The following is a 27,716-nucleotide window of genomic DNA, read 5'->3' as shown; positions in this document are numbered from 1 at the left end:
TTTAGGTCCCTCCTTCTGTGATGCATTTCCTCCCTTGGCTGATTGAAGACTAAGTTATAAAATGAGGATTGTAGTAGGAATGTGTTACTGATATGTGCTGTCTATTGAGAACTTCCTGTCCGTAGGATTAAGATGGCTGATATCCTGCCTCAAGGTGAAACAATTGACAGAACTATCCTTAGGAATGCCCGCGTAATCAGTTATGAAGTCAGCACCAGTTTGTGAAGGCTTCTGTATAAATAAAGAGGACAGCTTTCTTTCATTGCCCATTATGATCCTGAAATTGTAGTGGTCCATTTCTTTTCTACACCTATTCCACGCACCCTTCTCGAGTTCCAAACTCAACTGGAGCTGGACTCCTGCACCATCCAGCTTCCTGCGTGTGGCCTGGGAAAGCAGTCAAGGATGGCGCAAAGCCCTGGGACCCTGCACCCATGTGGGAGACCCAGAAAGAAGTTCCTGACTCCTGGCTTCGGATTGGCACAGCACTGGTTACTTGGGGAGTGAATCATCGGATGGAAGATCTTCCTCTCTGTCTCTCCTCCTCTCTATGTCTGACTTTGCAATGAAAATAAATAAATCTTAAAAAAAAAAAACTGCACATATCGATGATAGCTCTGGATTTTGGCCAACTGTTCTCTTGCGTGCAGAATACCTTAACAGTTATCATCAAACACTTGTTATCTGCCTACCGCACACCCCCAAATACCATTCTACTATCGGGCAACTCAGTGTCAAGGGCAACTAAGTCAGCTAAGGTTGTTCGTTTGAATTTTTTTCATTTGTTCTGTTGCAGCAGAATTCACCTGAAATATTTGTTGCAGTTTTGTGATTGGTTGAAAGAGCCATGAGCAATTCATCCTGAACTTTAAGTTTATCCCTAATTCAGTCAAAATAACATTTTAAAAAATGCCAGTGGCCTTCTGTGGCTATCCAGAATTTTTTTTTGTTTTCCTTTCATTCTCTTAAAAAAGAAGTTACAGAGTTCTTGAAGCTGAACTGGCCATTTTACTGGCTCAGTGGAGCTGGAAAACACCTTTGAGGTTATGCAACTGGGTTTTGGGGTCAGTAGGTCAAGGGCTAAGATCTTAAATGAGTCAAAATTTCCTCTCTGAGCATCTTTGCCCTCACAAACAAAATATGGGGGTAAGTCTTGGTGGGAGGGGCCAAGGGGAGCTTGACCTTGGGGCTTGGGTGGAGAGAGCTCCCAGGATGGGGTATGTAGGGGTACCTGAGCCAGGTTGGACTTAATGCTTGGGACCCTAGGCTTAGCCACCACTGCCAAGTGGTGAACAAGTCCTGGGCGTGCCTAGGCCCTGCAATTTTCTCCCTTCATGGTAATTACACTGTGAACGGATCTCTCAGGAGCTCAGGTTGGTCCCTTGCTCTGCCCACTGGCCACCCGGCATAAGACTTTAGACACCAAGGATCATATAGGATAAGGGAGGAGATACTGAGCCTATAGACAGATCCATCAATTGTTTCTTTTTCTTTTTTTTTAAGATTTATTTTTATTATTTTTTTTTATTGGAAAGGCGGATATACAGAGAGGAGAGACAGAGAGGAAGATCTTCCGTCCGATGATTCACTCCCCAAGTGAGCCACAACGGCCGATACTATGCCGATCCAAAGCCAGGAGCCTCTTCTGGGTCTCCCACGTGGGTGCAGGGTCCCAAAGTTTTGGGCCGTCCTCGACTGCTTTCCCAGGCCACAGGCAGGGAGCTGGAAGGGAAGCGGGGCTGCCGGGATTAGAACCGGCGCCCATATGGGATCCCGGGCGTGCAAGGTGAGGACTTAACCACTTGCGCCACCGCGCCGGGCCCCATCAATTGTTTCTATACTCTTTTGTTTGGAATTCTTTTTTGTTTAATATATTCCACCAAGTATTCTCATTCAAATGCTGTCCATTCAACTGTTCTCATACAAATGATATCCATTTAGTTATACGAATGATGTCCAATCAATTATACAAAATGTATCCATTCAGTGGTTCTCGTGCAAAGGATATCCAGTCACACAAATGCATCAATCCAGTTGTTCTTATACAAATGTCATCCAATCAATTGTATTCCTGTGTTCACTGACCTTCTAGGGTCACAATGTCCTAGCAGAGGGACCTGTCTAGCAGGGCTACATCCTAGTACCTGAATGAGAGTCAGAACAGAGAATGGTTCCCATTAGGCAGGGCCATGACAATAACCAACACATGAGAGAACTAGGTCTGGGGATAGATTCTATGTGGGATATGTGGGCCCAATCCTGTAGGAATACAAGTCCCGCTGGTTAGCTCAAAGTTGGGCTGGTGACAGATAGGCTAAGCTAGGTGTGACCATGGAACCTGCCATCACTCATGGGTACAGGGACCGAGAATAATTTGGGCAGATCCAGGCTGCAGCATCAGCTTGTGCACCCTAAAACAGGCTCTGTAGTGGGCCAGGCTGTACCAAGGCTGGGATGGAGGAGCAGGCTATGCTGGGCAAGGGACTAACATCTGCTGGGCTGTGTGAGATCTGGGTCTGGGAGTGGTCCAAGTGGGGGAATATGGGAAACTCCCCTAGTGGGTCATAGCTTCCACTGATGAGCACATGGTCCGTGCCTGGGGGTCGGCTAAGCTGGGCAAGGTAGCTCCAACAGTTGGCTAATGTGTGGGTTGGTTTTGGAAGGGGACAGGCTGGGCAGAGCCAAGTGAACCTTAGCTCTCCAGCAAGTGCAGAAACCAGGCTGGAGCACAGGTCATGCTGGGATAGGCTAGCATACCTAGGAGTTTGCATGAGCCAGGGATGGGAGCAAACAGCAGGGCCAGGTTGCAGCACCCTCAGCAGAGGAAAAGCTCCTCCATCCATTGGTCCACTGCCTAAACAGCAGGACTCGAGCTAATCTGAAGCCAAGAGCCAGGAGCTTCGCTGGGTCCCACATGATGGCCCAGGGACTTGAGCCATCATCCGCTGATTTCCCAGGACACAAGCAGGGAGCTGGGTGGGAAGTGGAGCAACCTGGGTAAGAACCAGAGCTCCTATGGGATCCTGGCATTTGCAGGCTGAAGATTAGCCACTGCAGCCATCACGCCAGCCCTCCCTTCCCATACCCGCTTTAAGATTTATTTTTACTGAGGGCCTGGCGGCGTGGCCACCTAGTGGCTAAAGTCCTGGCCTTGAACGCGCTGGGTGGCTCACAGGTGGGGTAAAATCAAAATGAAGGGTGGGAAAAGGGTGTGAAAGCCATAGGAGGCTGAGGAATGTCGAGCTGAAAATACAAGGAGAGGGCCCAGCATGGTAGCCTAGGAGTCCTCACCTTGCACACACCTGGATCTCACATGGATGCTGGTTCTAATCCCACTAGCCCTGTTTCCCATCCATCTCTCTGCTTGTGGCCTGGGAAAGCAGTCAAGGACAGCCCAAAGCCTTGGAAATCTGCACCAGCATGGGAGACCTAAAATAGGCTCTGGGCTCCTGACTTCTGTTCAGCGCAGCTCTGGCTGTTGCGGCTGCTTGGGGAGTGAATCAGCAGATGGAAGATCAAATAAATATAATCAATATTTTTTTAAAAATAAAAGGAGACTGGGTTGGTCAACTGCATGCTCTGGTGGTAGCTCACAGATAGGGCCATGCTCACACACCTACAGGACGAGGCTAATCCTATCCCCTGGAAAGGGATGTTACAGGAAATAAGTGACCAAATGTTCTAGTGCCCTGAAGGCACTAGCTTCCTCCTTCCTTCCTTCCTCCCTTCCTTCCTCCCTCCCTTCTTCCCCTCCCTCCTTCCCCTCCCTCCTTCCCCTCCCTCCTTCTCCTCCCTCCTCCTTCCCTCTCTTCCTTCCTTTCCTTCCTTCTTTCCTTCCTCCCTCCCTCCCTCCCTCCCTCTCTTCCTTCCTTCCTCCCTCCCTCCCTCCCTTCCTTCCTCCCTCCCTCCCTCCTTCTCTTCCTTCCTTCCTTCCTCCTTCCTCCTCCCTCCCTCCCTCCCTTCCTTCCTTCCTCCCTCCCTCTCTTCCTTCCTTCCTTCCTCCTTCCTTCCTCCCTTCCTTCCTCCCTCCCTCCTTCCCCTCCCTCCTTCCCCTCCCTCCTCCTTCCCTCTCTTCCCTCTCTTCCTTCCTTCCTTCCTCCTTCTTTCTTCCTTCCTTCCTTCCTTCCTTCCTTCCTTCCTTCCTTCCTTCCTTCCTTCCTTCCTTCCTTCCTTCCACATTGACCAGGACTCTGGATCTGTCCCTCTGAAAATACCAGCCATGTCACGGCTCTAGAGGAGCCTGCAGCTTGAGAGGAGGAGGCAGATGGTAAACAACGAGCCAACCAATTGGCTATTTTAGGACCACTGCAGCCAGGGCTCCCCAGGGAGGAGCTAGGGCAGCCGGCCCAGCCAAGTCGCATAGCTGGGCTTCAAGATGGAGACACAAAGACTCACTGAGTGGTACTGGCGAGTTCAGCATTACCAAGGTGGCAGCTCTCCTTCTGGAAAAACAAAGCCCACCAGAGTTCTTATGGAACTTGATGAGCAAATAGCCCAAGTTTAACCAGAGCTGTTTGGACAAAGCAAGAAGCAAGAGCTGGGCCCGCTCTCAGACAGCAAGAGGCCACAGAGGGAGGCGGTGTGGTAGCCCCTCCTTGTTCGCCTGGAATGTGTGCCAAGACCCCAAGCAGATGCCTCCCAAGCAAGGATAGAACGCGGCCCTCTGCAGATGGCCCCTGACGTAACAGTGCTGCAAATCCCCCTGTTTCCGCTTTATAGAGGCACTCAGAAACAGCCACGCAAACATTCTGTTTTGCACGTTCAGGGTTATGCTCCATAAATTACACAAGCTATTCAATACTTTATTACAAGCTCAGCTTTGATAATTTTGCCCAACTATTGTACAATGTAAGTGTTCTGAATGCTGGTAAGGCTAACCTATAGTGTTTGGTAGGATGGATGTGTTAAGTACATTTAGTAAGACAGGCATAGTCCATGCATTTTGATTTATGATATTTTGGCCTCTGATTAGTTTATGAGCTGTAATCTTCATAAGTCAAGGAGCATCTGTTTATAATAATGTTTTTTTCTATGGTAAAGGTTAATGCCCAAATTAGGCACAGTAAGACATTAACAATAACTAAGAATAGATAGAATGATTATGGTAATTTGTTATAATAATAAAAATTATCTAACCTTATGACATTGACTTTGGGAGTTCTCCTTTTTAACAGTTTCAAATCAAGGTTGACCATAAGTACCTGAAACCATGGTTTAAGACGAGGCTGTGGTACACTGCTGGTGCCCTAGGGGACCATTAAATCAAAGCTCAAGGGAGGGGGACTCAAAAGAGAACCCCAGTAGGTGGCCGAGGTGTCCCTGCAAGCCTGTGTGAAAAAGAGCTGACTCTTCAGCCAGAGCTGCAGGACCTGCAAGAGACGAAAACCTCCTGTGGGAATGTGGCATCAATGTACACGACAACCCGAATGTCGGCCAGCCCAGAGCAGCCCCTGGAATGTAACGGCACAAAAACGAAAGGAGAACTAATTTATGCTGCAGCATAGATGCGCCTTGAAAGCACGTTAAGTAGGAGGAGCCAGACACAGTGGTTACCTAGTATGTGACATCATTTGTACAGAAGGTCCCAACTAGGCAAATTCATAGAGACTGAAAGCAGAGAAACTGTTGCCAGGGGTTTCAGAAGAACAGAGGCAAGACAGTCTACTCAATGTTTTCCTTTTGAGGGATGGATTGTGCTCAGAAATTGATAGTCGTGGTGGTTGTGTAAGCAATGTCGTGGATGGTGCACCTTTAAAAATGCCAGCACCACAGGGTAGTAGGTAAAGCTTCTGCCTGTGCCGCCAGCATCCCATAGAGGGATATTGGTTCATGTGGTTCATGTCCTGGCTGTTCCACTTCCAATCCAGCTCCCTTCTTATGGCCCTGGGGAAGCAGCAGAGAATGGCTCACATCCCTGGGACCCAGCACACCCATATGGGAGACCTAGAGGAAGCTCCTGGTTCCTGGCCCAGTTCTGGCTGTTGTAGCCATTTGGGAAGGGGACCAGCAGATGGAAGATCTCTCTGTCCCTCCTTTTCTCTGAAACTCTGCTTTTCCAATAATAATAATTAATAAATAAAATATTTTGTAAAGGCTCAATCTTTTTTTAAGATTTATTTTTTATTTAGAAAGTCAGATATACAGAGAGGAGGAGAGATAGAGAGGAAGATTGGTCTGTTAATTCATTCCCCAAGTGACCACAATGGCCAGAGGTGAGCCAATCCGAAACCACAAGCAGGGAGCTGAATGGGAAGTGAAGCTGCTGGGATTAGAACCGGGATTAGAACCTGGCGTGTTCAGGGTGAGGACTTTAGTCGCTAGGCTATCACGCCAGATCCAAGGCTCAATCTTTTTAAATGTGAATTTTATATGATAATTTCAGCATAATCTTACAGTGCATTACTGAGCAATTGACTATCCGTACACCACACACACACACACACACACACACACACACACAACCCAGAGACTGTTACGGATGCAGCTAGTGATAGCCAGCACCTATTGACAGTGGGCAAATGGAATGTCCCCTAGCCTCTGTGTTGAAGGTGAGTCCTAATAGCAATGGGATTTTTAAAAAAAGATTTATTTATTTTATTGGAAAGGCAGATGGGAGGAGAGGCAGAAAGGAAGATCTTCCATCCGATCATTCACTCCCCAAGTGGCCACAATGGCCGGTGCTATGAGAGAAGATGTTTGTGAATCAGCTCAGGTAATGAGCAAGGGGTTGGTATCTGGAACATATAAGAAATTTCTGCAAATAAACAAGAGAAGGAAAATTGTTTCCTTCTACTTCTACACCTGACCAGTATCTTGGATGAAAAGACACCAGGTTGGGCCTGGCACGATGGGTCAGTGGCTAAATCCTTGCCTTACAGGCACTAAGATCTCATTGGTTTGTGTCCTGACTGCTCCACTTCCCATCCAGCTCTCTGCTTGTGGCCGGGGAAAGCAGTTGAGGACAGCCCAAAGCCTTAGGACTCTGCACCTGCATGGGAGACCCAGAAGAGGCTCCTGGCTTCACGTTGGCTCGGCTCTAGCCGTTGCAGCCACTTGGGAAGTAAACTAGCTGACAGAAGATCTTTCTGTATCTCCTTTTCTCTGTTGCCTTGCCAATAAAAATAAATAAAATATTAAAAAAAAACAGTCACTGGCTTGGGTCCCCTTCATAATGCTTACACGACCCCCCATGCCTTGGTGTGTAGAGCCCTTTGGTGTGTCCTGCCCCTCAGCAGCCACATCTGCCCCAGGCCCCACCGGACACCTGATGCTGGGAACAAATCAGTAAACCCACCACTGGAGCCCCCAAGTAGGGTTTCAGAAGGACCTTGGGAAATACACATTTTCTTTTCATTTAATTTCTTTCTGAGTTTTCAGAAGCCTGCCTGATGCAGACAATGAGTCACTTCCCAGCAGAGTCGTGTCTGCCTCCACGGAGCCTGTCGGGAGGCCTGACACAGAGTCCTCCTTTCCTTCTGACCCATGCCTTGAGAAACCTGTGCCTCTTGCCCTTGCATTCCGCACACCCTAGGGACACTTGGCTGCCAGCCTTCGCCCATTGAGCAAGATCCCCTGCTGCCCCCTGTTCTGCATGCCACAAGCATTGAGGGGAGCTAGCACTGCCAGGCGGGGTTGGCAAACACAACCAGAAGTTTTTGGCCAGGCAAAATTGCCTCCTTGCAACCGTGGTGGGGAAATGAGTTGTCCGTCAGTGGTAAGGGGATGCGGAAGGAGGAATCAATGTTTCCTTCTCCACCAAAATCTGATGCCCTTTTTCACGGACGATTAAGCTGAAGGGACCACTAAACTTGGACTGAACCAAGAACATGGGCCCCGGAGACAGCCAGGTCCAACCCTGAGTTCACAGATGGAGAAATGAGATCCAGATGTGGGTGTCGTCCTCCACATCATGGCCTAGGCATCCTCAGAGGCAGGAGCTGCCCTGGCCCCCCTTGCAGGCCTCAGACGGGTGGGGAGACTCCAGGTCCGGAGGAGAAGCTGGATGAGACTCCCAGGAGTGCAGGGGTTAGCTGTGAGGAAAAACAGGAGAGGTTTGGGGGATGGGGCAGAGCAGGGAAAGTCCACGTGCCCAGGCACAATAGGAGCAGACAGGTCCCTGGGGAGGCCCCTGGTGAAATGGGGCTGAGCTGAGGCTGGATGATAGCAGAGAGGCTGGGGCCTTTCATGCTCTCCCTAGGAAGGAGCCAGAGGATTTGGGGAAAGGCGGGCCATGGGGTACAGGTGCAGGTTTAGGCACGGGTAGCAGAGAATTCTCCCTTTCCTGATGTCACAGCTTTTGCACTAAATGAATATTTTTTTTAAAGATTGATTTATTTTTATTGCAAAGTCAGATATACGGAAAGGAGGAAAGACAGAGAGGAAGATCTTCTGTCTGATCATTCATTTCCCACGTGAGTGCAACAGCCGGTGCTGTGCCGATCTGAAGCCAGGAGCCAGAAGCTTCCTCCAGGTCTCCCATACAGGTGCAGGGTCCCAAGGCTTTGGACCATCCTCGACTGCTTTCCCAGGCTACAAGCTGGGAGCTGGATGGGAAGTGGAGCTGCCGGGATTAGAACCGACATCCATATGGGATCCCGGCATGTTCAAGGCAAGGACTTTAGCCGCTAGGCCATCATGCCGGGCCCTAAATGAAATCTTCAGAGAAAGAATAAATAAGAGAGAGATGCAGGGCCAGAGAGAGTGGGAAAGAAAGGAAGGGAAAGGAAAGGAACAAGTGAAGGGGAAAGGAAACAACAAAAAAGGAAAAAGAAAGGAGATGTGAGAAAAAGGAAGGAGAATGAGAGAAAGAGAAAAGAGGGAGGGAGGGAGAGATAAGGAAGAAGCATTCTTCCTGGGTTCTGGCATCTGATTTCTCGCCTCCCTCCAGGCCTGACAATATCAGAGAGGAGAACCAGTCCAGCCTTAGCTTTCCTGTCCTTTGTTGACCCCAAGCAAATGCTGTTAAGGTCATTTGCTCCAAGGAGGAAATAGCCTATCTTTTTATGTACTTGGAAGTTCTTTGTTTTCTAATGATATTAAATTCCACCTCTGGCATCTGCATCTATCTAGTTGTAAAAGGCAGAACCAAGGAGAAAGCCAAGTATTTTTATGCTCTTGGACTCATGTTGAAAAAAAAAAAAATTCAGCTCTTCCAGGGCCAAAGAATTTTACCACTTGAAATGAAAATTTTATCCACGCAATCAAAATTCATAAAGCTATATTCCATCAGTTGGAAAAGTTGATTCATCCCAACTTTTTTTTTTAAGATTTATTTAGTCTTATAGGAAAGTCAGACATAATAAAGAGAAAGATCTTCCATCCACTGGTTCACTTCCCATGTGGTCACATGGCTGGAGTTGAGCCGATCTGAAGCCAGGAGCTTCTTCCGGGTCTCCCACATGGGTGTAGGATCCCTAGGCTTTGGGCTGTCCACAGCTGCTTTCCCAAGCAACAGATACGCAACTGAAAGGGAAATGGAGCAACTGAGATACAAACCAGCACCCATATTGCATCCAGGTGCATGCAAGGTGAGGATTTTAGCCTATAGCCTGCCAAGCCAGGTCTTCATCCCAGCCTTTAAGAAAAATGAAAAACGATTTAAAAAATTAAGAAGGTTAAGAAGTAACCATCTGGCATCGAGGAACCTTTCCCTGTGAATCCCGTTAGAGTTTGGTGTCATTGTTCCACAAAAATCTTACCTGATCTCCTTAAATATTAACTAAATAAATTAAATATAAGGCATAAGTTTGCAAAAAGCCAATGAGGGCAGGTCTTCTGAATGGTTTGAATGCTGCCCTCCAGGTATTAGAAATACAAAAGTGAAACTTGTATCTAGTATGGCAAGCCTGAGGTCTGGCTAAGTCCAAGTTCTATCCTGGAAATCTCACAAGTTATAATGATCTTAAGATGGATTAAAAAAAAAATAAAATCACCCACGGGAAGCCTTGTAGTGCTGCCTACCGTGCCAGCATCCCATTTACATGCCAAGCAGAGTCCCAGCTACTCCCTGCTAAAGCACCTGAGAAAGCAACAGTCAGTAGCCCAAGCAGCTGGGCCCCAGCCACCCACATGAGAGACCCCAGCGGAATTCCAGCCTTCTAAATTTTAGAAGAAAACGTATGGTACCTTCTCATTATCTTCAGTCACTCCCCTGCACACTACACCCCAGAACCAGTTTCTCCTCTGTAACTCAAGGCCTGTTGAGCAACTCTCCTTGTCCCATTCCCTACCTTGGTGGTACTTGTAACAGCTTGCCAGATCCTCCCACTATGTCCACGTACGTGTCCATGATTAGAACGAGTGCATGGACACACAAATGAAGGGAGCAATGTGAGGCTTGCTGCCCTAAGACAAGGAGAATGACAGCAGAAAGACAAGAACAAGCGATCAAACCTTGGGTTCCATGTAACATTGTTGAGCCACTGAATCAGTCACCCTCCTCTGAACCCTGCGTGCCTAAGCTGCACTGAGTTAGGACTTTGGTATCTTGCATCTGACATACTCCTAAAAGATGACTTAGCTCTGGCTAGAGCTACAGGGCTTATCTGGCAGCTGTGGGTCTCACTTCTGGCGCTTGGGGCTGCTGTCCACCTGGCCCTCCTCATGGTCTCAGGCTTCCCGCTGACCTCAAGTCACACAGATCCCCATCACGGTACTTGGCACAGTGGCAGCTAGCTGATGTGCGATAATGCTGGAGATAGACAGGTGTTGGCGCAGACTGGATCAGGGTCAGATAGCCCCAGGGGAAGGGGTCACTACAGATTTTTCTCTCTCTCCCCTTAGCTCTGTAAATCTGCCTTTACAATAAAAATAAAAGAAAATAAATCTTTTTTAAAAAAGCAGCTGGGGTGGTTACATGCATGATCATAGAACCCCAAGACACTCATGGATACTGGGGTGGGGACAGGCCAGGATGGTCCAGGCTATGGCTCCCATAGGCTCACCCAATAACAGGATATGGGGTAGGCTGGGCCGCAACATCCACCAGCTCACACAAAGGCCAAGAAAGAGGGGACAGACTATGCCAGTTAAGGACCCATCACCCTCTGGCATATATGGTATCTGGGTCTGGGAGTGAGAGTGATAGAAGAACTTGGGAAACTCCCCTGTTAAGCTGCAGCTCTTGTAAGTGATATGTGATTCAGGCCTGGGAGTTGGTCAGACTGAGCAGGGCAGCTCCACTTGTCAGCAAGTGTGTGGGTTGGTTCTGAGGAGTGGCAGACCAAACAGAGTTGGCCCAAACCATAGCGTCCTGGAATGTACAAGAGACAGGATGGAGTGCAGGCCAAGCTGGGCTAGGCTAACATACCTACCCATATGCATGATTCAGGGATCGGGGCAGACTGGGTAAGGCTAAGCTGCATCACCCACCAGCGAGAATTGGGACTGGGAGTGGGCCAAGCCAGGCAAGGCTACAGCACCCAAAGGCAACAGTCAAGCCATGGGAAGGGCTATTCCAGGTTGATTTAAAGTAACCATCAACATGAGCAAGATCTATGACTAGGAGCACACCTGGAATGGAATGGGTGTGGGCTGGTTGGGCAAAATTGATGTTCCTACCAGGACAGGATGTGGACCAAGTCATTCTGGGCCAAGGACCTACTGGTGTTCACAAAGTCTGCTACCAGGAGGAGACATGACAGAGGAGCTTGGGGAACACAGTCTCTGCAGGTAAGCACAACAGTCAAGATTTGGAGCAGCCCAGACCAGGCCAGGTTACAGTACCCACTGGCATACGTGTGATTGAGGTCTGGGGGCAGTGCATGCTGCGAAGTTCATACCACCCACTGGCACATCTGAGAATCAGGACAGGGTGCAGGACGGGCTGGGTCGGGCCTTAACATCAGCCAGTTCATATTAGGGCTGTGACTGGGGACAGTTCAGGCTGGGATAGGATGCACCATTCACCAGCATGAGCTGGGATTGGGGGCAGACCAGGCTGGGCCAGGCTGCAGTGCCTACCAGCAAATGCCAAGGTGAGGTTGGCAATGCCAGACTGGGCCGCAGCACACGCTAACACACATGAACCCTGGGAGAGGAGTCCCCTGCCGGGTGACTGCTCCCACGGTAAGTGTGAATACTGGGACCAGGGCCAGACCAGGCCAGACCAGGCTAGGCAGGACTACAACACCTATTGGCCTACATGTGAACTGGGTTGAGGGAAAGCCAGGTTGGACTAAGTGACTGTATCCACTGGTGCAGTGGCAAGTGCTGAAAATTCAGGAAAAGCCTGTCAAGCTAGACCCAAGAACCACCTGGAAAGTGCAAGATCCAGGACTGCGAAGGGGGCTTAGTAGGGAAACAGTGGACCCTTCTTTGATGAGCTGCACCTCCCACCAGTGAATGTGAGATCTGGGGCTGAGGGAGGGCCTGGCTAGAAAGGCGGAGGTCCCTGCCAGCCTAAGTGTGGACTGGAGCAGGGGGGTATACCCATTAGTGTGTACAAAAGTCAAATGGGATGTGGGATAGATTAGACCAGTCTGCTGCACATACTAGCAAGCTCAGGAACCAGAGCTGCGGGTAGGCCTAGTACGAGTTATTGGGGGCTGCTCTGACTAGACTGCAGTTCCTACTGGTGTACATGAAGGCTGAGTGCATGGTGGGCAGGGTTTCACTGGGCCACAGCATCCGTTGGTTTGTGTAAGAGATGGTGCTTGAGACAGAATTGACCCAGCAACTGCAACCACCAGGGTGTGTGTAGGCTGATGTGGGTGACAGACTGAACCAGACCTCATACAGTCCAGCACACACAAGAGTCAGGTCTAGGGTATCTTAGATAAGATTTCTTTGGGGATCCCCACAACTTAACCGCTGGACTCAGAACTCCAACCATAGGGGAAATCGCAGGATCTGTGGTCTGAGCATGGAGGGCAACCTCTGTTGCTGAAGATGGTACAGTGGATGGCACGTCCCGATGCATATGAGGGATATGAGAGGTCACTGGCACCTGCACAGGACATCCAGTAACATAGCAGACGATGGAGGGCAGAACAGATTGGACAACTCTCTCAGCCAAGTAGTGATAACAAGTATCTGGGCAAATGGAAACTTTCAGGTGGACTTCGTCAGCCAATGGATCTTGAAAGAATTTCCTTACCCTTGGAACAATGAAATCAACAGCATTCCAGAGCTATTGAAACCACTGGAGCAGAAGCTTTGGAGCATGTTCCACATCGGGGACCCTGGGAGGACACTGGGTGTCCATTCTCTATCCCTGGGTACTAATGTGGTCAGGAGGCTGGGCACAGCTTTTCTCTTTCTCCTCCTTCTTCCCCCACATACAGGAAGAAGAAGAAGAAAAAAGGGAAACATGGTCTCATCCACTTTCCACTTTCCCCTATTTCTTGATCCTTCCCACCCTAATCAGTGGTCCACATAGGCATGCCTTCTTCCTAACTATGTAAAACATCATTAAAAAAAATACTTACAGAGCTGCTACTCTGCATCCAAAGCACAGGTCATGTGCTCCGGGTTCAGTCTGCATGTTGGATGTGTACAGATCTCTTTCTGCAGTCTTTCGACCCAGTCCCAGGAGAGCAACAAAGACCCAGTGTCAGTCCAGAAGCAGATGTGGGACTGCCAGTGACAAAGCCCTCCCGCGTGCTCAGCTTCTCTGCCGCAAGTTTGACACACAAGTATGCCACTCCTCTGGCTGGCTCCACTTCCTCAACCAACCCAGCTGAGAGACTTAGCCATCCCCCCCCCCCATCCTGGAGACCTCCTGGCTTAAGTCTCAGTTCCCCCAGAACAGGCTCTAGCCCAGTCCTGCTGGGTGACCTCAGAAAGTCCCCATCCGTGCACCCTTCCTGCTCGCATATCCTACCCATGAGGAATCTGAGATTCTGTGCAGTGTCTCCTCTGAGTTTACCAGGGACTGGTACTAGCAATGTGATCTTGAGTAAGTAACATTGTCAATCGGTGTCTCTGTGGCCACATTGGCCAAAAGGAGTACAGTGCTTTATTAGTGCTTAATAATAACAATAGAGTATAATACTTTATTAGGACAGAGCCTGGCATGAAGCAGGCAGCACAATGAGCTGCAGCCTTCATGTTTACCACCATCACCACAACACATCAACACCTTAACCACCATCACCACCACGCAGCCACCATCACCCAGCCCCATTGCACTGCTGGCTGGTGTACAGAAAGGTAGCAAGAATGAAATCACTAGGCACCCGGGTCAAGCCCTTGTTCAACAAGTTTTCATGTTTTTCCTCGGCTCCTTCTTTCCAAGGTTACACATGGGGCCTAATCTTTGGGGCAAAGAACATACCCTGCAGCCAGGCCCTTTCCCGGGAATAGATGATATCCTCTTTTCCCTTGGATTTCCAAGCAAGTTCTTCAAACTGTAGGTCATATTTCACTCCTGTGAAGGAGGTCAGGAATGCCTGACTCTGTCCTCAGTCTAAGGCCATCAGGTTGATCTCAAAAAATGAAAATCTTTGGAAAAACACAAGGCAAAAGAAATCTAAGCTCTGGGCTGGCGCCATGGCATAGTAAGCTAAGCCCCCGTGTATGGTGTTGACATCTTATATGGGTACCAGTTCAAGTCTCAGATGCTTTACTTCCAATTCAACTTCCTGCTTGTAGCCCAGGAAAGCAGTGGAGGATGGCCCAAATCTTTGGGCCTCTGTACCCAGAAGGGACATCTGGAGGAAGCTCTGAGCTTCTGGCTTCAGATCAGCTCAACCTTGGTCATCAGAGCCATTTGGGAAGTGAACCAGTTGGATGAAAGATTTTGTCTCTTCTTTCCTCTCTATAAATTTCGTTATCAAATAAGTAAATCTTTTTAAAAATATATATATAAGCCCACAAGATTTTTGCATTGAACTTAAATTTTTTTTTCATAATACAGTTCCATAGGTTCAGAAATTTCCTCTTCTACCATGTAGTCACTCATCTCCTGAATCAGACTAACAGACAGGAGAGGAGAGGGAGAAATGATAGAAAAGGAATGAAGAAGCAGGCAGTTGTCTGGATGCCAGGTTGTATAAAAGGGCCTTGGGAAGTGGCCACGTGGGCAAGACCTCAGCAGAAAAACAATGACCCTCAGCCACCTTGGATGCAGAGCAATTAGAGTGGCTGGGGGCCTCAAGGGCAGCCGTGCTGCCTGTGTGTGCGCATGCAGCTGCCTGAATGAGCCTGCGCATGTCCCTGCATCTGCGTGTCAGGACGGTGCCCAGCAATCCTCAGCCACTGAGTGAGTACTTGGCAATGGAGCGCGAGCATATGGGTGTGAGCGCGCACTCGAGGGGGCTGCATATTCTCGCATGGAGCTGACCATCTCTGCCTTCCCACGTATTCACCTGGACGTGGCTGGGGCTGGATGTGCTCAGCATGCCAGTGCTCCACGCACAGCTAGCGTGCTGGTGTGTTTGGAGGGTGAGGTTTCAGCACGCACAGCGGCATGGCCGAGGGGCAGAGCAGGTGTTTGTGAGTGTGTGTGTGCATGTGTGTCTACAGGGAGGTGTGTGTGCCTGGGGGACCTGCCACCCGGAGAGCTGGGTGGCCGTGAGTCTTTTGCACGAGGTAGGTATGATGGGCCAGTTCCCCTTTCCCTCGGTGGGGGCTAGAAGGGCACCTGGTAGCCTCTCAGCCACTCTTACCTGCCCTGTTACTTCTGCCTCATTTGTGGGAACTGAAAGGCAAGGCAAAGACACTGTGGCCCTAACCTGCCTTGTTCTGTCCCCTTCCATTGTGCCACCCCCAAGTACTCTGCTGTGCAGCAGGACAAGGCCCCTTGCCCAGACAGGTGGGCTTCGGCACCTGCGGGAGGACTGCACAAGGCCAGAGCTATCGCGGCAGACTACCTGGGTTCAAGTCCAGCACCCAGGCTGGGTATTAGCAGAAAGTTTGCTTTTGTGTCTCAAGGCGGATCCAGCTCCCGCTGTACAGTTCATACTCCACAGCTCCCCAACGGGGACAGACTGAGACGCTATTTGCTAAGATGATAAACTTCTTTATCTTTCTTTCCAGGTTCCTCCCTGGACTCTGTCCTGCTTGTCTGGAACACATATCCCTGACAAATGGCTTTCTCAAGGGGCCCCTCCCAAGCTTTGCTTCTAGGGGATCTTCCTAACACTGTAGGTGTTCTTGTTCTGTTCATCCTATTTTATACACACAATCACCCGTGGGTGGGAGCGTGAGACACACATTACCACCCTGTTTTATGGAGGTTGCTGGAGGACATGAAATAATGGAGAATAAAGTGCTCAGAGTTCATGAAGAGCCCTGCCTCCAAGCCAAGGGTTACTTGGTCACTAGAGTTTTCCAGTGTGTTTTGTAATGCGTCTTGGTGACAGAGGGCTCACTTCCTCCCAAGCAACAGCTTCTGTTGTCCTTCCTACATTCAGCAAAATACACTTGAAGCAATTGCTGTGTATCAGCCAGTGTGCTAACCTCAGGACACTGGAGGGAAGTGTCAACAGGAAGTCAGCATAGAGATACAACCATGAAATGAGTGGGGAGAGGGTCAGGGTGTCTGCAAGGCTTACGACAGGCACCACTAGACTTAATGTGGGAGGATGGGGGGTGGCTCTCCTGAGCTGGCAACTGAATGACTGAAGGCTGAGTAGAAAACACTGGAGGAGTGGGGTGCAGTGCAATGGCTAAATCTTCACCATGCAAAGCCCAGAATCCCATATGGGTGCTAGTGTGTATCCTGGCTGCTCCATCCAGTTCCCTGCTTATGGCCTGGGACAGCAGTAGCGCAGCCCTGGGACCCTGCACCCACGTGGGAGACCCAAAGGGAGTTCCTGGCTCCTGGATTCAGATGAGCTCAACTCCGGCTATTGCGGTCATTTGGGAAGTGAACTAGCAGATGGAAGATCTCTTTCCCTCCATAAAAATGATCTGCCTTCCCAATATAAATAATAAATACATGTGAAAAAAGAGTGTTAAAGAAGAGGGACTCCATCATACATGCAAGGGACAGAGTGTGTGCAGCTCTGAAAGGGAGCTGGGCTCAGCAGGCAGACAGCAGACTGCCTGCAGCAAGGCCTGGCGCAGCCAAACCTCCACTTACCTGCAAGTCACCAGGCTGGGCTGCCCTCATTCCAGACTGCCAGAGCCCCAGCTCTCACTACCTCATGTGACCAAACGACTCCTGTCAGTGGTTGCAATATCCCCACTCCTGCTGGGACTCCTCCGCAGGCTGCAGCAGGCTCCCTGCCCGCTCCTCACCGCCACGGGGTGGGGCACACACAGCACAGGCTTGAGAGCAGCTGTCAAGGACACCCCTGGAAGGGACTGCAGCCACAACCCAAGGGGGATGGGCCAGAGAAAAAAGCAACTTCCCAGCAGCTGGGGGGTTCTATTCTGGGGTGCCCTGACCGCTCCCCACTCCCTATTCACACCATGCAGCCCCGGACCTGGGTTTGAATTCATCCACAGAGTAACCTGCTCTGGGGTTTCTGGTTTCTCTGTGTATCTGGGAGGAGGAGGAGGAAGGACTTGGCTATTGAGGCTGAGGGGGCCGGAAGGCCCTTGTGTCTGTGTGGAAAGGGAGCCCTCGCTTCACCTGCCGTGCTTGCCCCACAGGCCCCGCTTCCTGTCCACGGCGCTGAGTTCCCGGCAGCTTTAGCTGTGTTCTCACAGTGGAGCATGAGGTCTGTTTGGAACACTTCATACACACACACACACACACACACACGCACGGCGTGGGGCACACACAGAGAGGCAGCAGACATATTCCTACTGAGATCATGCCTCAAGTGCACGTGTGCATGGGCTTGTATGGGCACACACACACCCGCACGTACAAAGTCGTAGGTTTAGAGTTTCCAAATATGATAGCAATCTAATCAACAACATCACCAGAGAAGCCTTTAAAATGAAGACTCGTGGGCCACAAGTAACGATTCAGCCCACGTTTGCAGGAAGTGTCATCACAAAGAGGAGGGGGCGGAAAGAGACTGGCTCCCCAAAGCCGTGCTCACGGTCATCCCCAGGCCCTTATGGCCATGTCACATTGGAAGCCAAAGAGAAACTAAGGGAGAAGCTAGAATTAATGTTGCCAACTAGCCAACCTTAACATTAGGAGAGGAATGTCATTATGTTCCAAGAATTGTGACTACAAATCACATTCATTCTGTTAAATGCTAATTAAAAATTAAAATAAGGGCCCAGCGTGGTAATCTAATGGCTAAATTCCTCGTCTTGCATGTGCCAGGATCCCATACGGGTGCTGGTTTGTGTCCTGGCTGTTCCACTTTCCATCTAGCTCCCTGCTTGTGTCCTAAGAAAGCAGTAGAGCATGGCACAAAGCCTTGGGACCCTGTACCGCATGGGAGACCCAGAAGAAGCTCTTGGCTCCTGGTTTCAGACTGGCTCAGCTCCAGTCATTGCAGTCACTTGGGGAGTAAACCAGCAGATGGAAGCTCTTTCTCTTTGCTTCTCCTTCTCTCAGTAGGTCTGATTTTCGCAAGGCAACTAATGGAGGCCCAGAAAGGGGTGTCTGGCGGGTCTTTTGGGGGCAGTGCTAATTCTCAGGTTCCATGTTCCTGCTGTCACCTCGGGAATTCACTGAGAATGCATTTTGGGGTTTGGCCCGGGACTTACTGTCAAATGGGAGGAATTCCAATCCTAAAATAGAGCTTAATCTAATGCAAATAATAATAAGAAGAGAAGTTATGGGCAGGTGAAAGGCTGAGTCATCACTTGGGATGCAGCCCAGAGTGCTTGGGTTTGAGTCCTTGCTCTACTTCTGATCCAACCTCCTGCTAAAGCACACCCTGGGGGGCGGCAGGCGGTGGCTCGAGCACTGAGATCACAGCCGATCGTGCGGGAGGCGATGGGAGGGAGTTCTGGGCTCCTGGTTTTGGCTTCGCTCAGCCATGGCTGTTGCAAGCATTTGTGGAATGAACGATCAGAGAAAAGCTCTCTCTACCCTTGCCTTTTAAATCCATTTTTGAAAAGACAAACAATACCTCCAAAGATTAGATTAAAATGTCCGGGTTACCTGGGTGCCATGGGTTGCATTTTGTGCCCCTGTCAAACTCACCTGCTGACATCCTAAGCCCAGAGATGGCATTATAGGAGGCAGGGGACACTGGGCAGACGTTGGCTCACAGGGTTGGAGCCCTCAGAAGTAGGCTTAGTGCTCTTATGAAAGGGACCCCGAAGAGCTCTCTAACCCCAGTTCCAGCACGTGAGGATGCAGTGACAGTCAGCACTCAGAGCCACTCAGAGCCTCACCAGGACCAATACTGTTGGCCCAAGACCTGGACCTACAGCCTCCTGACAAAGCCACCCACGCTCTGACGGTCTCATAGAGCAGACCCAACAGACCAAGACACTGAGCCCAGCAGAGTCTTCAAAAGTGGAAGAGGAGGGCCAGTGCTGTGGTGTCTGCAGCAATGCCACTTCCTGCAATGTTGATGTCTCATTTCGGAGCACTGTCTTGGGTTCCAGCTAGTCTGCGTCCAATCCAGCTCCCGGCTCATGCGCCTGGGAAAGCAGCAGATGGTGACCCAAGTGCTTGGACCCCTGCTACCCACATGGGAGACCCAGCTGGAGCTTCTGGCTCGTGGCTTCAGCCCTGTCCTGACTGTTGGTGGCTACTGGGAGGTGAAACAACAAATGGAAGATCTCCCTGAGTGATGCGACGTCTCAGTCCGTCATTACTGGCCTTGAAGTTGGACAGAGCCCACAAACCAGCGGATGCCTGCAGCCTCCGGAAACCAGGGAGGAAAGGGAGACAGTTTGTCCCCTGGGGTTCCCTGAAGCGACCACAGCCTTGCCAGCCACTTGATATTAGTCTGGCGAGATCCTTGTCAGTCCCCTGGCCTCAGAACGGCAAGATAATACATATGTATATTTTAAGCCACAGAGTAGTTGATCACGGTTATAGCAGAAACAGGCAAAAAAAAAAAATGCACCAGAAACCTCATATTTCCAGTGCAGTGGTCCAGGAACCACTGGGCTCACCTGGCCAGCCAGCCTCTGCCAGTTACAGGAGGAAGCAAGTGTCAGAAACCGAGGCCTCTGGTTTTAGAGGCAGCCCTGCAGGAGCTCCAGAAGGAGGCAGGCACCCAGGAGTACTTGTCTGCTGTGAGGGTGCTGTTCACCCTGGCGTGGGTCTGGGTATGGCCCTGAAGATCTAGCAGATGCTGGCATGGTTATGTGAAGGTCGAAGTTTCTGAGCCATCCGCATAGAAGAGAAGAATCAGGCATGAGACCAAGCTGTGAGTCAAAACTCATTAAGACCAAGAACAATGAAATCCCTGTGGCCGAGTATCAGGCTGTGGGACAGCCTGCCCACGGGGCCTCCCTGGTCTGCCTTGAGCCACATGGGACAGGGTGATCTGACACTCCCACCTTATCACTGGGCAGCTGTGTGACTGGGGCTTGGCTGCCTCCCTCTCCCAGGCATCCCCCTGCCTTCTGCCACTAAGTCTGCTGGCACAGGAGATGGGAGGTAGCGGGGTAGGAGAGTTGTGCTGCCGGTTTCCTAGCCTCGAATGTCTCGCCGCATCTATTATGTACTGGGCCCCATCTGGACTTGTCACACACACATTTTCAAGTATTCCTTCAAGCACGCTAAAGCAGTTAAGAGAGCCGACTCTTTTGTAGGATATGGTAGGATGCTACTTCTGGGAGTTTCTAGAGTACATGGGTTTACAGAGCCAGGAAGTGGTTTAGCAGTTGCCTACCAGAGGGGGGGTGGGGAGGGGTAGCAGGAGTTTGTGTCGAACAGGTGCAGGGCATCTAACAAGTTCAGGCTTTCAGTTGGGATAACGCATACATTCTAGACATGGGTGGTGGCGAAGGCCACCTGTTAGTGTGAACACACTCAATTCGGCTACATCGTGAACATAAAAATGGTAGATTCCATTTTATATATTCAATAATAATACGTTCTCAATGCCTTAAAGCAGAGATGATTCACCTCATGCTATAGACTAAGAAACTATCTCAAAGAGATTAATCGACTTGCCCAGCATCTTGCAACCAAGGAGAGCAGAGCTGGCATGTGAATCCAGACTTAGCTTGGCTCTAAATGCAGGTTCCTTTACTCCCGACACTCTCCCTCCTCCTCCTTTGTTTATTCAATTATAGAGAGAGAAGAGAGACATAGAGAGAGACATAGAGAGATAGTCCATCTGCCGGTTCACTACCCAAATGGCCACCACAGCCAGAGCTGGGCTGGTCTGAAACCAGGAGCTAGGAGCCTCCTCTGGTCTCTAATGTGGGTGCAGGGTCCCAGGAACTCTGACCCTCCTCTGCTGCTTTCCCAGGCCATACGCAGCAAACTAGGTCAGAAGTGGAGCAGCCAGTGGCACCCGTAAGGGATGCCAGTGTCACAGGCAGAGGATTAGCTCACTATGCCACCATGCTGGTCCCTCACCCTCCTTTCTTGGGGTCCTATGTGGGCATTGATGGCACCACAGAGGCAGAGGCAGGTCTCAGCGGGACATTTTGGAGATGAGAAACAGGCTTGGCTCTGAGACTGTGAGCAGGCTGACGGGGGGAAGGCAGCAGGCAGACTGTGTCACTCCAACTCCTGGACCCTGCAGCATCTCTGGGGTTCCCAGGCCATCTCTTGTTCTCCATGACGGCATTGGAAACAGCTGGCCCAGGAGCATCAGCACACCAGAGCCCCTTTTCCAGGGAGGGCCTGCCGATAGCCATCTGTTCTCTGTTGGTAGCAACGGGCCCTGGAGAGCTCTCTAGCCTCCCTAGCAATCCTGGTCCGCAGGGGGAGGAAGTGGGAGAGAGGCCAGCAGCCACTTGGAGTCACACCTGAAACCTGCAGAGGCTCCCAAAAGTAGCACCAACCCAGACCCAGTGCCAGGCATCTGGTCCAGGGAAGCTCCTGGGGCAGCCCTAAAAGTCACACCCGGGATGCCTAGCCCTGCCCCAGCCCCAGAGCAGCACAGGACGGAGGGACCCATGGCCCAGAGGAGGACAGTGTGATGATCAGCAAAGCTGTGACCACGCCTAGGGGCCACCAGAGCCTGAGAAGGCTGGAACAAGCCCTCCAAGGAAGTATCTGTTGCTAAGTAACAAGCAACAAACGTTAATGAGCTCACCACTTGTAGGGTCTGAAAGCTGGACTTGTCTTAGCCAGGTGCCTCTGGCTTGGGGCTGCTGGCATCAGACTGAAGGCTCTGCAGGGGGAGGACCCTTACGCTCATACCCATGGTTACCTGCAGTGGCTCTGGCCAGGAGGGTTGCAGTTCCCAGTGGCCTCCCTCAGTTCCTTGCCACTTGGGCTTCTCCAGAGAGCAGCTGACATGGCAAGCAAACTCCCTCTAAGCAATGGAGAGAGAGAGAAGCCAGTGGTACTGCAACTCAACCACAGAAGAGACAGCCATCGTGCTCCGTGTCTGCCCGCTATGTGTGAGTCACCAGGTCCAGTTCACACCCAGGAACAGGGAACCAGGCGGAGGCCACAGGGACCATCTAGGAGGCCTCGAATCATTGCTCTTCCAGGCAGTTGGACTGTGAAATCTAGTCACAAAATGGAGTCACTTTGGCTCAGGCCTGCATCTAAGTGTGCCGACCTGCTCTTTATGCTTCTGCACAAAATGCCTTGTCAGGTTCCTGCTTTTTGGGCCAGGTCACAGGAAATAACCTGCCTTGCCAGCAATCCTCGGTCCCAGGAATCAATATTGTATGATTTATTCACACATTGCTCCCGTGGCAGCCTTCTGTGGCCGCCCGACGCACATGGTTCCCATAGCTGTATAACTCACTCTTTCTATGGAAACCCATCTGACCTTCATGCCAAGGTCACTCTCTGAAGGAAAGGAGAACTGAGCCCAGCCGGCTGTTGGCCTGCTTCCTCAATAAACTTTGCTTTGCAGAGTTGGCTGGTCTTTACTTCTTGGGGAGAGGCGCGGGTTGGATGTAAGACTTAAGAAGGGGGTGATTTAGCTCTCCGGAAGCAGCCCCGCTGGAAGACCCAGAGAAAATGCGCATCACCTGGGTGAAGTCAGGCAGCACTGTAATGAGACCAACACCTGTCTCGCGTCCTGAAATGGGATCAACACTATCCAAGCCATCTGAGCATGGGGCTGTGCTTGTCGCCCAGCGTGTTAGGCCACAGCCTGAGATGCTGGCAACCCACAGGGGCACAAGTTCAAATGGCAGCTGTTCCACCTCTGATTCCACTCAATGCTAATGTGCCTGGGAAAGCAGCTGGAGATGATCCCAGTGCTTGGGCCCCTGCCACTCACATGGGAGAGACACGGATGGATTTTCTGGTTCCTGGTTTTGACCCAGCCCAGGTCGTTGTGGCCATGTGGGGAATGAACCAATGGATAAAAGATCTCTGTCTCTTGGGCCCGGCACAGTGGTTAAAGTCCTTGCCTTGCACGCACCGGGAACCAATATGGGTGCCGGTTTTAATCCTGGCAACTCCATTTCCCAGCCACCTCCCTGTTTGTGGCCTGGAAAAGCAGTCGAGGACGGCCCAAAGCCCTGGGACCCTTCATCCACGTGGGAGACCGGGAAGAGCTCCTGGCTCCTGACTTAAGGATTGGCTCAGCTCCAGCTGTTGCGGTTACTTGGGGAGTGAATCATTGGATGGAAGATCTTCCTCTCTGTCTCTCCTTCTCTGTATATCTGCCTTTCCAATAAAAATAAGCATTTAAAAAAAAAAATCTCTGCCTCTCCCTTTGTAACTCTGCCCTGTAAACAAATAAATCTCTTTTGTTGTTCTTTTGGTTGTTTGTTTGTGGTTTTTTTTAAGTTTACTTAAAAGGTGAGGAAATCACACATCCATGTGGGCCATACTTAGAGTGGGTTGGCTCTGGTGCAATGGCTGAATGGCTAAATCCTCACCTTGTCCACGCCAGGATCCCATATGGGTGCCAATTTGTATCTCAGCTGCTCCACTTCCCTTTCAGCTTCCTGCTTGTGGCCCGAGAAAGCAGTAGAGGATGGATGCCTTGGGACTTTGCACACCCATGGGAGATCTGACCCATGAGAGACCCGGGACCCATGGCTCTTGGCTTTGGATTAGCTAAGCTCCAGCCATTATGGACACTTGTAGAGTGAACCAGTGAATGGAAGATATTTCTCTCTTTCTCCCCTTCTCTTTGTGAATTTGATCTGCCTTCCCAATAAAAAAAAAATCTTTAAAACTTTTATTTTTATTGCAAAGGCAGATATACAGAGGAGGAGAGACAGAGAGGAAGATCTTCCATCCATTGATTCACTCCCCAAGTAACTGCAATGGCTAGGGCTGAGCTGATCCGAAGCCAGGAGCCGGGAGCCTCTTGCGGGTCTTCCAGTGCATGCAAGGTGAGGACTTTCAGCTAGCTGCTAGGCTACCATGCCAGGCCCAAAATAAATAAATCTTTAAGAAGAGGAAAAAGAGAGAAAGAAATAGAGAGGGCTGGGAAGGGAAAGGTAGGAGAGAGGTTTCTACTTTGATCTTGTGTCAGATATGTGGAATTCACATACAGTATGGGAAGTGTGGCTTCCAACTAACATCCCTTAACTCACTACTTTCATTCCTCAATTAATTTCTAACCCTTCATGTGAGGATTGTTGATGGGTGTAGATGCGTCACATCTTCTGCTTATCACCACCTGCTGTTCAGAGGCACAGGGCCTGCCCATCCCGGATTCAGAACTTTCTATCTCGTCCAATGACTCCCTCTCAGGGCCCAGAGTATCGCCATTCGGTGCTGCTGGCTATGTCCCTGCATCTTCACTTCTGCCCTGAAGTGTTGTTGGCTTCTTTGCCACAGGAGTCAGCAACGTAGGAAGCCTAATCATGCAATGTGCATGCTAAGACCAGACCACACACCCACGGCTTTTGGTCCTAGAGATCAAAGATCCTGATGTGTCTGAGGTCAACATGAGATGAACGGACACCAAAAAACATTAGTGCCCACCGTTCAAGTGCTCTGGCCTGGCCCAGGGGGCCCTGTGCCCCCATTCCTTATGTCTCCTGCCCAGTCCGTCTCCTGCTCCAGTTCTCGTGTGCTGCTGGTGAACACATCAGCCTGATCTGGATTTGTACATGGCACAGACTCTCCAGGGCCCCCTTCCTGGTCCTCCCCCAGTCCTGGGTCTTGTACATACCCGCAGGTACAACAGCCAGCCCCCGGAGGCCTGGCGCAGCAGCTCTGCCCACATCGAAATCCCCCCAGCCCGTCTGAGGGCCCTGGTGGGTTGCTCAGACCCCCAACTTCAGCCCTTGCTGAATGGGCCTTGCACAGTGCAGCAAAGTGGCAGCCCCAAGGCACCATCAGGCTGCTGTCACGCCCAAAAGCTCCTAGCATGCCACTGCTGCATGGGCAGCCATCCCCAATAAATACATTTTTTTCAACGCACCTGTATGTTAACCACATCCTGCCTCCTCCAGCTGTAACTGCCACCCATTATTGTATTTCTGACTACCTTGATTTTCCCTTAGTTTTTAAAAGTTTTATTTATGTATCTGAAAGGCAGAGGCCAAAGCCAGAAGCCACTGACTCTATCCTGGTCTTCATGTGGGTGACGAGGCCTAAGCACTGACACCATCTCCAACTGCTTTTCCAGACGCAGTGGCAGGGAGCCAGATCAGAAGTGGAGCAGCTGAACCCGTGCTCCCACGCGATGCCTGCATCACAGGCGGCATTATCTCACTGTGCTACAATGTCGGCCTCTCCCAGTTGCGCATACTTGTAGCTTCCCCCACCAAACACTGTGTTATTTTGTTTTGCTTGATCTTAAACTTGTATAGCTGTGGTCTCGGGTTGTGCACCTTCCTGACACATCTTTGCCCCCTTGTTACTGTGTGACCAAGCTTCATCCACGCTGTTAGCTCTGGCTGGTTTCAACTCTTTCATTCCCTTCCCTTTCTTTTTAGAATTTGTTTTCACTTTATTGGAAAAACAGAGTGCCAGAGACACGAGAATCTTCCGTCTGCTGATTCACTCCCTAGATCCCACCAACCAGGTCATCATAGCCATCTCCTGCTGCTTCCCAGCATTGGCAAGGAGCAGGGCCAGAAGCTGCAGGTCAGAATTCAAACACAGACACGCTGTACAATATTGGCTGTGGGCATTGTGAGCAACGACTTGACAGCTGTGCCAGTGGTTCCCACCAGATTTCTTCATTTTTGCTGCTGTGTGCTGGTCACTTGTGTAGACAGAAGCTGGGTACATAAATTTTGTTGAGTTCTTTCTGAGTACATGATTGACAAATATCTCTTAGGAAACCTTCTGAATATATTCTTCCTTCTTCATGTCATGTTCAGTTTGTGCAGGTGCCTGAATGACTTCTTCCTGTTGCTGCCACGTGAGACACAGAGCTTACCCACTGGGCTCCAACAATGTCACCCATCTGTCAGCCCACCTGTTTCTGTGGCCTGCAGGGCCAGGTGCACTCTAGTTTCCAAAGGTCTCTGCTTTCTAGAACATTCTTCCTTTGGGTCCTCCTGCTGTTGCTGAGAAGCTACAGACTGGCCAGCTTCTCTCCCAGCCAATACCACACCTCTCACCCTCACACCTGTACTTGCTTTCCCTCCCCCAGTTCTGCCTCCCAGCTCCCATTCCCTCTCTCTACAAACAACACTCTCATTCCTCTTTTCTAAAATGTATTTATTCATTCAAAAGATAGAGTGACAGAGATAGTGAGAGAAAGGAAGGAGAGAGAACTTCCCCGGGCCAGGGCTGGGCCAGAAGGCCTCCTGTGATTCATCCCAGCTTCACAGGCACTAGCCTTTTGCCAGCTCCATCCTTATTGGGCTTTGCAAACATAAAGAAGCTCCCAGAGGCTTGAGTTAGCATGGATACTAGCTTTGAAGTTGGTTCCCAGCTGAAACCTTAGCCCTAGGCCAGGAAGCCCCAACTGCACCTTAAGAAGGAGAGAGCTTTAAGTCTTCAGTCACTGTCACCGAGTGACTAATGATCCTGTTGTTTGCCTGTCCCTGCATACAGATCACATGGTCAGCATGGGAACAGTGTGGGAAGGTAAGGTGGCTCCTTAATCGATAATCCAGTCTGTTGGGTATTCCCAGGTGTTGTTTAGTTCTCAATGAGGCGGTCTTGGGTTTTCAAGGTGATTGATGACCACACATGAATCTGTCTTGTTTAAACCTGATCCAAAGCCTGTGCCCACCCAAAAACAAAAGGATAAAACCTGTAATAAGTCAGGCTTGTGGCATGGCCAATTCAACCAACTGGCAGAAACCCTCAGTCTGCCGAGCTACTGAACACATTTTAACTCAGATCTTTCAGCCAGACTTTGGTAACCTCAATTAATGGTTGTAGTCCAAGGATGTCACCAACTGTTCCTAGGGGAGATGTCATCCTGGCACTCAGTCCTGGTTCCACAAGTTGGAAGGCTTTCACCTGCTTACACAGCAGATCTGGGTCACGTGTGAGCACCCCATGTGGAGGTCACAGCCAGGGTCCTGGTGGGTAGAAAGTGATGGATGCCAACATCAGCGGTGCCAGTAGCTGCGTGGGAGATGCCACACCTGACACAGCCACCATCCACTGTAACCACCTTTTCAAGTGTCTGCCCCTGCCAAGGTGCTACAACGGAACACCCGAAACTGGGTAATATGTGACATGCAGGAGTGCATCGGGCTCACAGTCCTGGAGGTTGGGAAGTGCAAGGAAACAGTGCAGGTGTCTGTTCAGCCTCTGCTGAGGCTGCCTTGCTGGAGTCAGGATATGGCAGAGAGCACCACACATGAGGCAGAGCCAGCACAACAGCTCATGTTTCCAGTGGCCACTGGTACCATCGTGGTGGCGGCTGGGAACCCAC

Source organism: Ochotona curzoniae, unplaced genomic scaffold (assembly GCF_017591425.1).
Source record: "Ochotona curzoniae isolate NIBS_2020 unplaced genomic scaffold, NIBS_Ocur_1.0 scaffold_3208, whole genome shotgun sequence".
In the NCBI taxonomy this organism is placed as follows: Eukaryota; Metazoa; Chordata; class Mammalia; order Lagomorpha; family Ochotonidae; genus Ochotona; species Ochotona curzoniae.
The sequence above is the reverse complement of the archived record's forward strand: the minus strand, read 5'-3'. Positions refer to the sequence as shown.